We start from the raw sequence: 13,470 nt of genomic DNA, 5'->3' as shown, positions 1-13,470 counted from the left end.
AAGATGGTCTTTCTTCTGCAGATGTTACTGTTGCTTTAACACCTACCCCACGGACACAACCTTTTTTCCCCTTCCCAACACGCCTATTCCCCTTTCCACCAGCAGCAGGCCTTTTTCCACTCATTTTGGTGGTTAACTAATTCACAACTCTGGAGTTGTTTGCACAAAAAAACAATGGATGGGAACCGAGCAGAGCTGAGTGGCCAAACTGTGGTATTAGGCCAAAACTATTGGCTGGGTTAGATGCAGAAAAAAATTATATTCAATTTGCAACCTGATGGAGGTCAGTATAGATGGACTAATAGAACAAGTCCCACACACAGCTAGAAGCCCAAATATTTTTTCAGAGGTAGATGCAGAAAATTTTTTTATTCAGTTTGCAACCTGATGGAGGTCTGTATAGATGGATTAATAGAACAAGTCCCACACACAGCTACAAGCCCAATATTTTTTCAGAGGTAGATGCAGAAAAAAAAATATTCAGTTTGCAACCTGATGGAGGTCAGTATAGATGGACTAATAGAGAAAGTCCCACACACTGCTAGAAGGCCAAATATTTTTTCAGAGCTAGATGCAGACAAAAAATTATTTTGAATTTGCAACCTGATGGAGGTCAGTATAGGTGGACTAATAGAACAAGTCCCACACACTGCTAGAAGGCCAAATATTTTTTCAGAGCTAGATGCAGATAAAAATTATATTCAGTTTGCAACCTGATGGAGGTCTGTATAGATGGACTAATAGAGAAAGTCCCACACACTGCTAGAAGGCCAAATATTTTTTCAGAGCTAGATGCAGATAAAAATTATATTCAATTTGCAACCTGATGGAGGTCAGTATAGATGGACTAATAGAACAAGTCCCACACACAGCTAGAAGCCCAAATATTTTTTCAGAGGTACTGTAGATGCAGATAAAAATTATTTTTAATTTGCAACCTGATGGAGGTCAGTATAGATGGACTAATAGAGAAAGTCCCACACACTGCTAGAAGGCCAAATATTTTTTCAGAGCTAGATGCAGAAAAAAATTATATTCAGTTTGCAACCTGATGGAGGTCAGTATAGATGGACTAATAGAGAAAGTCCCACACACTGCTAGAAGGCCACATATTTTTTCAGAGGTAGATGCAGAAAAAAATATATTCAGTTTGCAACCTGATGGAGGTCAGTATAGATGGAGTAATAGAACAAGTCCCACACACAGCTAGAAGCCCAAATATTTTTTCAGAGGTAGATGCAGATAAAAATTATTTTTAATTTGCAACCTGATGGAGGTCAGTATAGATGGACTAATAGAGAAAGTCCCACACACTGCTAGAAGGCCAAATATTTTTTCAGAGCTAGATGCAGATAAAAATTATATTCAATTTGCAACCTGATGGAGGTCAGTATAGATGGACTAATAGAACAAGTCCCACACACAGCTAGAAGCCCAAATATTTTTTCAGAGGTACTGTAGATGCAGATAAAAACTATTTTTAATTTGCAACCTGATGGAGGTCAGTATAGATGGACTAATAGAGAAAGTCCCACACACTGCTAGAAGGCCAAATATTTTTTCAGAGCTAGATGCAGAAAAAAATTATATTCAGTTTGCAACCTGATGGAGGTCAGTATAGATGGACTAATAGAGAAAGTCCCACACACTGCTAGAAGGCCACATATTTTTTCAGAGGTAGATGCAGAAAAAAATATATTCAGTTTGCAACCTGATGGATGTCTGTATAGATGGAGTAATAGAACAAGTCCCACACACAGCTAGAAGCCCAATATTTTTTCAGAGGTAGATGCAGAAAAAAATATATTCAGTTTGCAACCTGATGGAGGTCAGTATAGATGGACTAATAGAGAAAGTCCCACACACTGCTAGAAGGCCAAATATTTTTTCAGAGCTAGATGCAGATAAAAATTATATTCAATTTGCAACCTGATGGAGGTCAGTATAGATGGACTAATAGAGAAAGTCCCACACACTGCTAGAAGGCCAAATATTTTTTCAGAGCTAGATGCAGATAAAAATTATATTCAATTTGCAACCTGATGGAGGTCAGTATAGATGGACTAATAGAACAAGTCCCACACACAGCTAGAAGCCCAAATATTTTTTCAGAGGTACTGTAGATGCAGATAAAAACTATTTTTAATTTGCAACCTGATGGAGGTCAGTATAGATGGACTAATAGAGAAAGTCCCACACACTGCTAGAAGGCCAAATATTTTTTCAGAGCTAGATGCAGAAAAAAATTATATTCAGTTTGCAACCTGATGGAGGTCAGTATAGATGGACTAATAGAGAAAGTCCCACACACTGCTAGAAGGCCACATATTTTTTCAGAGGTAGATGCAGAAAAAAATATATTCAGTTTGCAACCTGATGGAGGTCTGTATAGATGAAGTAATAGAACAAGTCCCACACACAGCTAGAAGCCCAATATTTTTTCAGAGGTAGATGCAGAAAAAAATATATTCAGTTTGCAACCTGATGGAGGTCAGTATAGATGGACTAATAGAGAAAGTCCCACACACTGCTAGAAGGCCAAATATTTTTTCAGAGCTAGATGCAGATAAAAATTATATTCAATTTGCAACCTGATGGAGGTCAGTATAGATGGACTAATAGAGAAAGTCCCACACACTGCTAGAAGGCCAAATATTTTTTCAGAGCTAGATGCAGATAAAAATTATATTCAATTTGCAACCTGATGGAGGTCAGTATAGATGGACTAATAGAACAAGTCCCACACACAGCTAGAAGCCCAAATATTTTTTCAGAGGTACTGTAGATGCAGATAAAAATTATTTTTAATTTGCAACCTGATGGAGGTCAGTATAGATGGACTAATAGAGAAAGTCCCACACACTGCTAGAAGGCCAAATATTTTTTCAGAGCTAGATGCAGAAAAAAATTATATTCAGTTTGCAACCTGATGGAGGTCAGTATAGATGGACTAATAGAGAAAGTCCCACACACTGCTAGAAGGCCACATATTTTTTCAGAGGTAGATGCAGAAAAAAATATATTCAGTTTGCAACCTGATGGAGGTCTGTATAGATGGATTAATAGAACAAGTCCCACACACAGCTAGAAGCCCAATATTTTTTCAGAGGTAGATGCAGAAAAAAATATATTCAGTTTGCAACCTGATGGAGGTCTGTATAGATGGATTAATAGAACAAGTCCCACACACAGCTAGAAGCCCAATATTTTTTCAGAGGTAGATGCAGAAAAAAATATATTCAGTTTGCAACCTGATGGAGGTCTGTATAGATGGATTAATAGAACAAGTCCCACACACAGCTAGAAGCCCAATATTTTTTCAGAGGTAGATGCAGAAAAAAATATATTTAGTTTGCAACCTGATGGAGGTCAGTATAGATGGATTAATACAACAAGTCCCACACACAGCTAGAAGCCCAATATTTTTTCAGAGCTAGATGCAGAAAAAAATTATATTTAATTTGCAACCTGATGGAGGTCAGTATAGATGGACTAATAGAATGATGCTATGGCGAAAAGATTTTACTTCACTAGGTGCAGTAAAAAAATTGGTATTCTATACACAGGTGGTATATCTTGCAACACAGATAGGCTACTCCACTGACTAACACACTCTGCAATAGGCCAAAAAGGATTAGCTTTGCTAGATTCAGCCAAATGCTGTGAAAAAAACTTGCACAGCACTGGCACAGACCTGCCTGGCAAAAACTGATAGGAACTGATGTAACCTAGTCCTGAAAAGGACTGCAATTACAATTAGTCTTTACTCCCACAATCTATCTATTTAAGAGCACAGACCTGCCTGATAAAAGTCGTAGGAAATGCTGTAACCTAGTCCTTAAAAGGACTGCAATCACAACTATTCCCTACTCCCAAGCTATCTGTAGATTTGTGCGAAAATTGGCTTGAAATTAACAAGGTATAGCACACACAGCAACAGCGGTGCCGTCTAACACGCAGCTGCAGCAGTGAGAAAATGGTGGCGACGGGGAAAATGGCTTGGTCTTATAGGGCAAGGACATGTGACATACACTGCCAATGACACATGCCCTTGCTTGTGTGAAAAAAAGCACTTCGCTCCGTGTGTGCGCTGCTGATAGGCTGACAGATTGCACCTCCCCACTGTAAATGCGGGAAAGAGAAAAAAAAAATGGAGATCTTCATTGTTCCTGCAGAGATCCATCCCCTGCCCCTCCCCCCGCCCTGCTGTACACTCAAACTGCGTATTAACATTAATTTTCATCATTACTGAGAAAAAATCCAGTTATGATTTTGGTGCACGAACAGTTATCAAACATAACCTCGAACAGCCGAATTTTTCTCAAATTGTTCGTGTTCGCCGAACGGCTCGAACACCGCCCAAAACAGCTCGAATTTGAGATTGGCGAACAGTTCGAGTAGAACAACGCTCATCTCTAGTCCTGTGGGCTTATGGTAAATTGATGTCTGTATGGTGTTGTCTTTGATGTATATGGTCATGTCCAGAAAATGTATTTGGGATTTTGAGAAGTTGAGGGTGAGCTTGATGGTTGGGTGGAACCTGTTGAAGTTATCGTGGAAGGTCAGCAGATCATCTTTTGAGCCTGTCCAGATTATTAGCAGATCATCAATGTAGCGGAAGTATGCTAGAGGTTTAATAGAGCAAGATGACAAAAACTCCTCCTGTAGTTTAGCCATAAATAGGTTAGCATATTGTGGGGACATTTTGCTTCCCATGTCGCTACCCATACATTGTTGGTATAAATTGTTCCCAAAGGAGAAATAATTGTGATGGAGCACAAACCTGATGAATTGCAGAGTTGGTTCTGTAGCCAGATTGTTTTTTTGTAGGAAATGTTTGCTTGCTACAATCCCATCCTCATGAGGAATGTTGGAGTAGAGAGACTCTACATCCATGGTGGCTAGTATTGTGTCCTCCGGAAGTGGGCCGAGAGCTGACAGTTTGCAGAGGCTATCCGTGGTGTCCTGGATATAGCTGGGTGTGCGTCTCACCAGGGGTTTCAGAATGTTCTCCACCCAGCCTGAGATATTTTCCGTTAATGTCCCAATGCCAGAAATGATTGGCCTGTCAGGATTACCTCCTTTATGTATTTTAGGAAACATGTAGAAGGTACCTGTTTGGGGATTGTCTGGTATTAGTTCCAGTAGTGAGGATGAAGTAGAATCAAACCCATTGATGATATGTGTTAGTTCCTCTGTGTATTTTTTGGTGGGATCTTCCTGAAGTGGAGTGTAGTATTTTATATCCAAGAGTTGTCTGTGTGCTTCTTGGATGTAATCTGACATGTTCATAATGACTACAGCTCCTCCTTTGTCTGCTGGTTTGATGATGATATTGTTATTTGCTTTTAAAGACTGTATGGCTTTTCTTTCCTCCATACTGATATTGTGCGGCACTTTGTGGCATCTGTCCAAAATGTCAGATTTAACTTCTTTACGGAAACAGTCTACGTAGTGATCTAGAGTTTGGTTGTGCCCAGGTTGGGGGGTCCAGTTTGTCCTCTTTTTCTTTTTTGATGTGTTGTTCAGATTATCTTGTGGTGTGATATCTGCATGGTTGTGAAAGAATTCTTTAAGCCGTAATCTGCGGAAGAATTCCTCAATATCACTACAAAATTGAGCCGTATCAAGTTGTTTTGTAGGACAGAATGTTAGTCCCTTTGATAAAACATTCATTTCTCCTGCGTTTGGCTCATACTGTGAGAGGTTCACAACAGAGGACGATGTATTAAAATGATTTTGTAAATTGGGCTTACCTTCAACTACATTGAGACCTGCTTTCTTCCTCAGTCTGTCAAGTTTCTTTTTCTTATTGATAATAAGGTGATGTTGCAATTTTTTGTAAAAATCCTGTAATGTCTCCTTGATTAGACATGAATCTGGTCCTTGTATTCGGCCCTGTAGAGAAGTTATCTCTTTATGGATGGTCCTCTTCTTCTTCTTGTTGTAGAAAAATCCAATGCGGTGATTCCGCAGTCTCTCAGATGATCTGTAGCAAAGTTTCTGTGAAAAATGAGTATTGTAGGTAAACTGAGTGGATTCCTTATTATGAGGCATTTGGGGATTAAGTTTTCTTTTTTGCATCTGGATAGAAAGAAAATGTCGCTGTTCATTTGTGCCAGTTTCTTCAGGAGGTTTTTCAGATCCATCTGTGATCGATACATTGGGGTATCTTCCATTATCATGATGTACAATACAAAGTTATATTGTGGCACCGTGATAGCCAGAAAAATCGATGTAAATACTTGTATGCCAAAAATGACAAAAGTATTCTTGGGGTGATACCTTTATTGGCTAACCAGAAAATATATATATATGCAAGCTTTCAGAGCACAGAGGCTCCTTCTTCAGGCGAGATTACCATCTGTTTTTTTTTTCACTTTTTCATTTTTACGAATCAATTTGTGAAGCACCTGGGGGTTCCAAGTGCTTACTATGCATCTAGATAGGTGCCTTGGGGGTCTAGTTTCCAAAATGGGGTCACTTGTGGGGGAGCTCCAATGTTTGGGCACACAGGGGCTCTCCAAACGCAACATGGCGTCCGCTAACAATTTGAGCCGATTTTCCATTCAATTCGTTAGCGGACACCATGTCGCGTTTGGAGAGCCCGTGATGTGCCTAAACAGTGGAGCTCCCCCACAAGTGTCCCCATTTTGGAAACTATACCCCTCAAGGATTTTATTAAGGTGTATAGTGAACATTTTGAACCCAGAGGTACGGCACAGAATTTGTTTACATTAGGTCATCATATTGAATAAGTTGTCATTATTCTTGAGCGCAAGTGCTCGCTACTTGAGTTTGCATCGGGTACTCAGGTATGCACCATGTACAGCGTGTGCTCGAGTGACATGCTCGAGTCCCTGCTCCGCATGTTTCACGGTTATTAGACACCCAAAAAAAAACATGCGGGGATCGCTCGTGCATGGCAGGCAATCCCCGTAAAGTTTTTTTGGCCGCGAAGCATATGGGGCAGAGACTCGAGCATGTCACTCAAATACCCATGATACTCAATGCATACCAGAGCACCCGATGCAAACTCAAGTAGCGAGCACTTGCGCTCAACACTAGTCGGCATATCGTCATCTTTTTTTCTTACTTTTGAAAAAAATCCCAACCCCAGCCCTAACCCTAGCACAACCCTAACCATAGCACAACCCTAGCCCCAGCACAACCCTAGCCCCAGCCCCAGCCCAAGAGTTTATTTTTGACGCCGTTCCTTGTGCGGTATAAGTGATTAGACGACTTTATTCTTCGGGTCGGTGTGATTACAGCAATGCCAGAATCAAATGGGGTTTTTATGACTGACAGCTGTCACACACTAAAAGACGCATTTTTTGTAAAATCTAGTTTTTGCATCGCCATATTTTGAGAGCTATAATTTTTCCAGATTTTGGCAGACAGTCATGTGACGGCTCGTTTTTTGTGGGATGACTTGACGTTGTTATTGGTGCCATTTTCAGGCACGTGACATTTTTTGATCGCTTTCTATTCCGATTTTTGGGAGGCAGAATAAACAAAAACCAACAATTCAGGAATTGTTTTTTTTTTTTTTTTTTTTTTATTCTGTTCCGCGTGTGGTAAAATTGATAAGGTAGCTTTATTATTCGGGTCAGTACGTTTACAGCGGTACCACATTTGTATCATTTTTCTATGTTTTGGCGCTTATACACAATAAAAGCTATTTTATAGAAAAAAATATTTTTTAGCATCGCTTTATTCTGAGAGCTATAACTTTTTTATTTTTCGGCTGATGGAGCTGTATGGCGGCTTGTTTTTTGCGGGACGAGATGACGTTTTCAGCGGTACCATTTTTATTTATATGTGTCTTTTTGATCGCGTGTTATTCCACTTTTTGTTTGGCGGTATGGTGATAAAGCATTGTTTTTTTGCTTCGTTTTTTTTTTTTTTCTACCGTGTTCACTGAAGGGGTTAACTAGTGGGACAGTTTTATAGGTCAGGTTGTTCCGGACGCGGCGATACCAAATAAGTGTACTGTTATTGTTTTTTTTGTTTTTTTTTTATAATAATATTTATTGATGGGTACATTATATTTTTATTTTTGGTGGATTATTTTTTTTATTTTTTTTTTATATTTTTGCAATTTTTTTTTTTTTTTTTTCCACTTTCAGACAGTTTATACACTTTATTACTTTGTCCCATTCTGGGACTTTCACTTTTTTTTCTCTGATCGCCTGCATGGCACAGGAATGCAGCACCATCCCTATGCCATGCAGGCTATCAGCGGTGCACAGTGTGAAGATTGTTTGGAGATGCACTGCGCATGTCCAAACAATCTTCCTGCTGTCTGGTGACCCGGATGTTGTCATGACGACATCGGGTCGTCATGGCAACACCCGGGAAGCCTTTGCAGACTGCGCTGGAAGCCGGAAGAGAAGGTGAGTATCGGCGATCACCTCCCCTTGCCCCCACAATGCCGCGATCGACTTCGATCGCAGCATCGCAGGGGTTAATGTGCTGGAGGCGGTGCAGGACCGCTCCCTGCACATAGTACCGGGTGTCAGCTGTGACAATCAGCTGACACCCGGCGGCGATCGCGATGACGTACTAATACGGGTCTGGCTCTTAAGTCCCAGGGCACAGACGCGTATTAGTACGTCAGATGTTATTAAGGGGTTAATGTACGTCACAGCTTCTCTCACCAGCAGCAATGAGTCCTCTATCGTCCGACCCTTCACACCACACGTCTGGTTGGCGATGATCAGCTCACCCGCCACCTCACTCAGCCGATAATACAAGATCTTGGCCAGGATTTTATAGTCAGTGTTTAGCAAAGACAGTGGACGCCAGTTCTTTACATCTTTTAGATTTCCCTTCTTTGCTAAGAGAACCAGAACAGATCTATACTGGGACTGTAGAAGCTTCCCTGCAGAGAGGCAATCATTATAGACCTGCACCAGGTCCGGAGCCAACAAGTCCCTGAACTCTTTGTAAAACCCGCTGGTCAGGCCGTCTAGTCCTGGGCTCTTGTTGGCCTTTAAGGAGTCAATGCTCCTCTTCACCTCATCCTCAGTTATGGGATCGGCCATACTATCTGCCTGCACCAGGTCTAACGTTGGTAGGGACACCCCCTTCAGATAAGCTTTAATGTCATCCTTATTAATATGAGCCCCTTTATACAGATCTCTATAATAATCCCCAATGATCCTGTGGACTTTCTCTGGCTCAGACTGCTCCACCCCATTCTCATCTAACAAGCCAGTGATCAGCTTCTTACTAACCCTGTTCTTACAGGCAATAAAGGGATCTGGGTTATGGATGCCCCAACTATCAAACTGTCCCTCCGCCTTGAGAGACTTGAGGCGATCGTACTGCAGCTCCCTCATCCGCTGCTTTATATGGCTGACGCTCCGTCCGTCCACCTCCTCACCACCATTCATCCTGCTGTATAGCCGGCTGAGGTGCAGTCTCAGGGCTGTGTATCTCATATAATCCATATTACTACGTCTCCTGGCTGCTCGTATAATAAACTGCTTGATGTCACTCTTCATGACCTCCCACCACTCGGCTGTGTCATCACACATACACTGGGTGGTCCTACGTTTATTATAGAATGTGGTGAAGGCCTCTCTGAACCGAGGATCTTGGACCACAGAGCTGTTCACCTTCCAGTACCCCTTTCCACAGACCACAGCTTGGGCCAGATCCAGCGTCACACTCACCATACAATGGTCCGAATACTCCAAGGGGCTGATCCTGTACTGAGAGCATCTCACCTCCCTCTTTATATACACCCGGTCTATCCTACTGGCATTACCACCCTTATGGTAAGTGTACGTCTTACTGGTATGATGAGACCCATAGGGGTCTACTAGGTGGGCCTGCTGGACTATATTATTAAGGAACGTCTCATCATATCTTAGTTGCTTATGACTGCTGGATCTGTCCACATTACAGGACACATTATTAAAGTCCCCACACAATATAAATACTTTAGATGTAAAGCAATATGGTTTCATGTGGTCAAATAGTTCCCTCCGCTCTTTCCTGGTCTGCGGCGCATAAATGTTTATCGCTCTATAATGGATGGAGTCCAATGTAAAGTCCAGCATCAGACAGCGACCCGGACAGATCTCCAGGACTCTGTCCACCTGGACATTCATGGTATTAAAGAGGACCCCCACACCGTCATTTCTCTCCAGACCGAAGGACCAGTATGACGGCCCAAGTCTCCAGTCTCTCTTGGCTGCATACACATGAGCATTGCTCTTCAAATACGTCTCCTGCAAGAAGAAGACATCAGATCTCTCGTCAGACAAACGCTGGTAAATCGTCTGCCGCCGGCTCACAGTCCTCACACTGTTCACATTAATGGAGTTTATTCTCAGCCGCATCCTGATCACTTAGACTTTTTGGTCTTCTTCCTCCTTCCACTGCTGTCACCTGTAGTGCCCCATCTCTTTGTGGACACGGGAGGGTCAGGATCCCCCTCATCAGAGACGTTTTCGAGGACGCATGAAGGACTTTGCTCCATTTGTGACTCTTCATCTTGGTCTTCTCCCAGCACATTGTAACGTCCAGGACTTATCGCCAGCACTGGAGGCTCAGAGGTTTTCTGTACTGTTGTGACTTTTCTGGTGGGATCCACAGATGCATTTTTTCTTTTTACGGTCACAAAGCCTTCCTCATCCACACTGGACAGTGCAGGCGGACTAACTGCTTCCACAGATGTACTGGGCTGATGTTTGGTTGGTTTGGTGGCAGGCTTTCTGGACCCCTTAGGCCTCTCTTTAACAACTGGCATTTTAGGCCCTACTTTAGTGGCTGATCGAAGCTTAGGTCTTATTATATTGGCTGATGGCGGTTTAGGTCTTTCTTTAGTGGCTGGTGGGCCTTTAGGTGGTTCTTCAGTGGCTGGTGGTCCTAGTAGTGCAGCATCCGTTAGTACCTCAGACTCTGGAGCAGGTTCACTGATACTGTGACTTCTGTCCTCATCCATACCAGCTTCTGGGACATCAGAACCTCTGGTGACATCTTCCTGTACAACTTCTGAGGAGGTCTGGCCATTATATTTATTGTGTTCTGCATGCCGGCAATCCCGGAACGTATGCCCTGGTTCTGAGCACAGATTACAGATGACGGGTCCTGTGCAGTTGTCCTTTGTATGACCTGACTGTCCACATAATGAGCATGTGATACGAGAGCAGTTTATGGCGAGATGCCGGCCCCCACATCTATGGCACAGACGTGGCTGACCAGGGTAGTAGTAGATCCCCCTCTCTGAGCCCAGGTAGGAGTGCGGCAGATGTCTGGTCACACCGCTCTCTTGTATCAGCTGGATTTTCAGTGTATATCCTCCATTCCATATCTGCTCCTCATCATAGATCTTGTCAGGATGACTTCTCACTATGCACTGCCGGTTCAGCCAGTGCTGCAGATCCGCCACCGCCACCACCTCAGACTGGAACAGGACAGTGGCCGTTTTCTCCTGCGGCTTAGACAGCTGGATACAATGGAGGTGATCCCAGATCTCATCTTCTCTGGTGTCATTATAGATGTTCCAGAACAAATCCAGATCACACTGGAGCTTAAAGCTGATGTCATAGATCCTGCTGGATGGGATATGGATCAGAGCGTAGACCTCAGACGCATTGAACTTCATGAAGTCTTTTAGGAGAACTTTTCCAATGTAAATTCTGGATGGGATGTTCTCCTCTGGTCCTGTGTATTTTATCCTGACTGCGTTTCTCCTCTGAGGCGGGGGGTTCACTGGTCTGGTGACATTAGAGAACAGTCTCCTGAACTGATGGTCAGCAGATGGGTCAGTGCCGGAGCTTTCACCAGCCGCAGATGCGTCAGTGCCGGAGCTTTCACCAGCCGCAGATGCGTCAGTGCCGGAGCTTTCACCAGCCGCAGGTGGATCAGTGCTGGAAATCTCCACCGCTGCTGGAGGATTAGTGCTGGAGCTCTCCCTAGCTCCATGATTACTGACACCTGACTGTGCTGCAACAACACCCAGATCTACTACTGATGGTTGCACAGTATTGTCTCTATTCACTGACATGGAGGGTTGAGAGTCCATTACCACTGCAGTGTGGTCTCCATCCGCTGACATACATGACATAGAGTCCATTACCACTGATTGCTGCACAGTATTATCTCCATTCACTGACATGGAGGGTTGAGAGTCCATTACTACTGCAGTGTGGTCTCCATCCGCTGACATAGAGTCCATTACCACTGATGGTTGCACAGTATTGTCTCTATTCACTGACATGGAGGGCTCAGAGTCCATTACCACTGCAGTGTGGTCTCCATCCGCTGACATACATGACATAGAGTCCATCACCACTGATTGCTGCACAGTATTATCTCTATTCACTGACATGGAGGGCTCAGAGTCCATTATAATATTTGTATTATCTGTTGCAGACAGACATTCACTAGCACCAGTGAGCGGGGTCTCACTCACAGCGCTGAGGGGGGTCTCACTCACAGTATCAGTACAGGGTGCACTTTCTTTCTCACTCTCAGCAGCTGAGCTCACTTCATTGCTGCATAGAGAGGTCACTGCAGTTAACCCCTCGTTTGCTGGCACACTTTCCTCTGCAGCACTTTCTGGTGTCTCGGACCCCTCACATTGTGCCCCTGATATCAGCGCTGCACTTCTCACTGGGCTTCCTTGCTCCACAATGCTGTACACAGTTTTATATTTAATGTCCTTATTCCCAATAAAGCGTTTTCTGCTCACAGTCTGGGCTCTGGATTCTTTTTTTCTCTCTTTAGCCCAAGTCTCCTTTCTGGGCACAGAGTTTAAACCTTTCTCCAGTTTTTCTTTCCTGATCAGCAGCTCTCGGCTGCAATCATCCAGACACTCGCACTTCATCAGTTTTACCTTAGGATCAGTCTCTTTCTTAATTTCTTCTTTTAGTTTGCTGATATGCAATTCCAGCTTAAATATACTTTGCCTTGTAACTTTAGCATTTAATCCTCCAACATAACAAGCAGGTTTAGAAGACTCACCAGCCACCATCTCCAGCTTTCCATTACCATCAGGTGCAGGCTGCAGGCCGGACTCCAGACCAGGGGCTTTCCCTGGATCATCAGCCCAGCTCCCCTCCCCTCCACCTGGGTCAGAAGCCATGCCTCCGCCCTGCTGAGAGCTCTCAAGCACACGTCTATCCTCTCCTATGGACAAGAATACAAATACTATAATACTGCTCCTATGTACAAGAATACAAATACTATAATACTGCTTCTATGTACAAGAATATAACTACTATAATACTGCTTCTATGTACAAGAATATAACTACTATAATACTGCTCCTATGTACAAGAATACAAATACTATAATACTGCTTCTATGTACAAGAATATAACTACTATAATACTGCTTCTATGTACAAGAATATAACTACTATAATACTGCTCCCATGTACAAGAATATAACTACTATAATACTGCTCCCATGTACAAGAATACAACTACTATAATACAGCCCCCTATGTAC

The sequence above is a fragment of the Phyllobates terribilis genome, unplaced genomic scaffold, assembly GCF_046119375.1.
Source record: "Phyllobates terribilis strain yellow unplaced genomic scaffold, ASM4611937v1 Scaffold_172__1_contigs__length_4051808, whole genome shotgun sequence".
Lineage (NCBI taxonomy): Eukaryota > Metazoa > Chordata > Amphibia > Anura > Dendrobatidae > Phyllobates > Phyllobates terribilis.
This window is presented reverse-complemented; position numbering follows the sequence as displayed.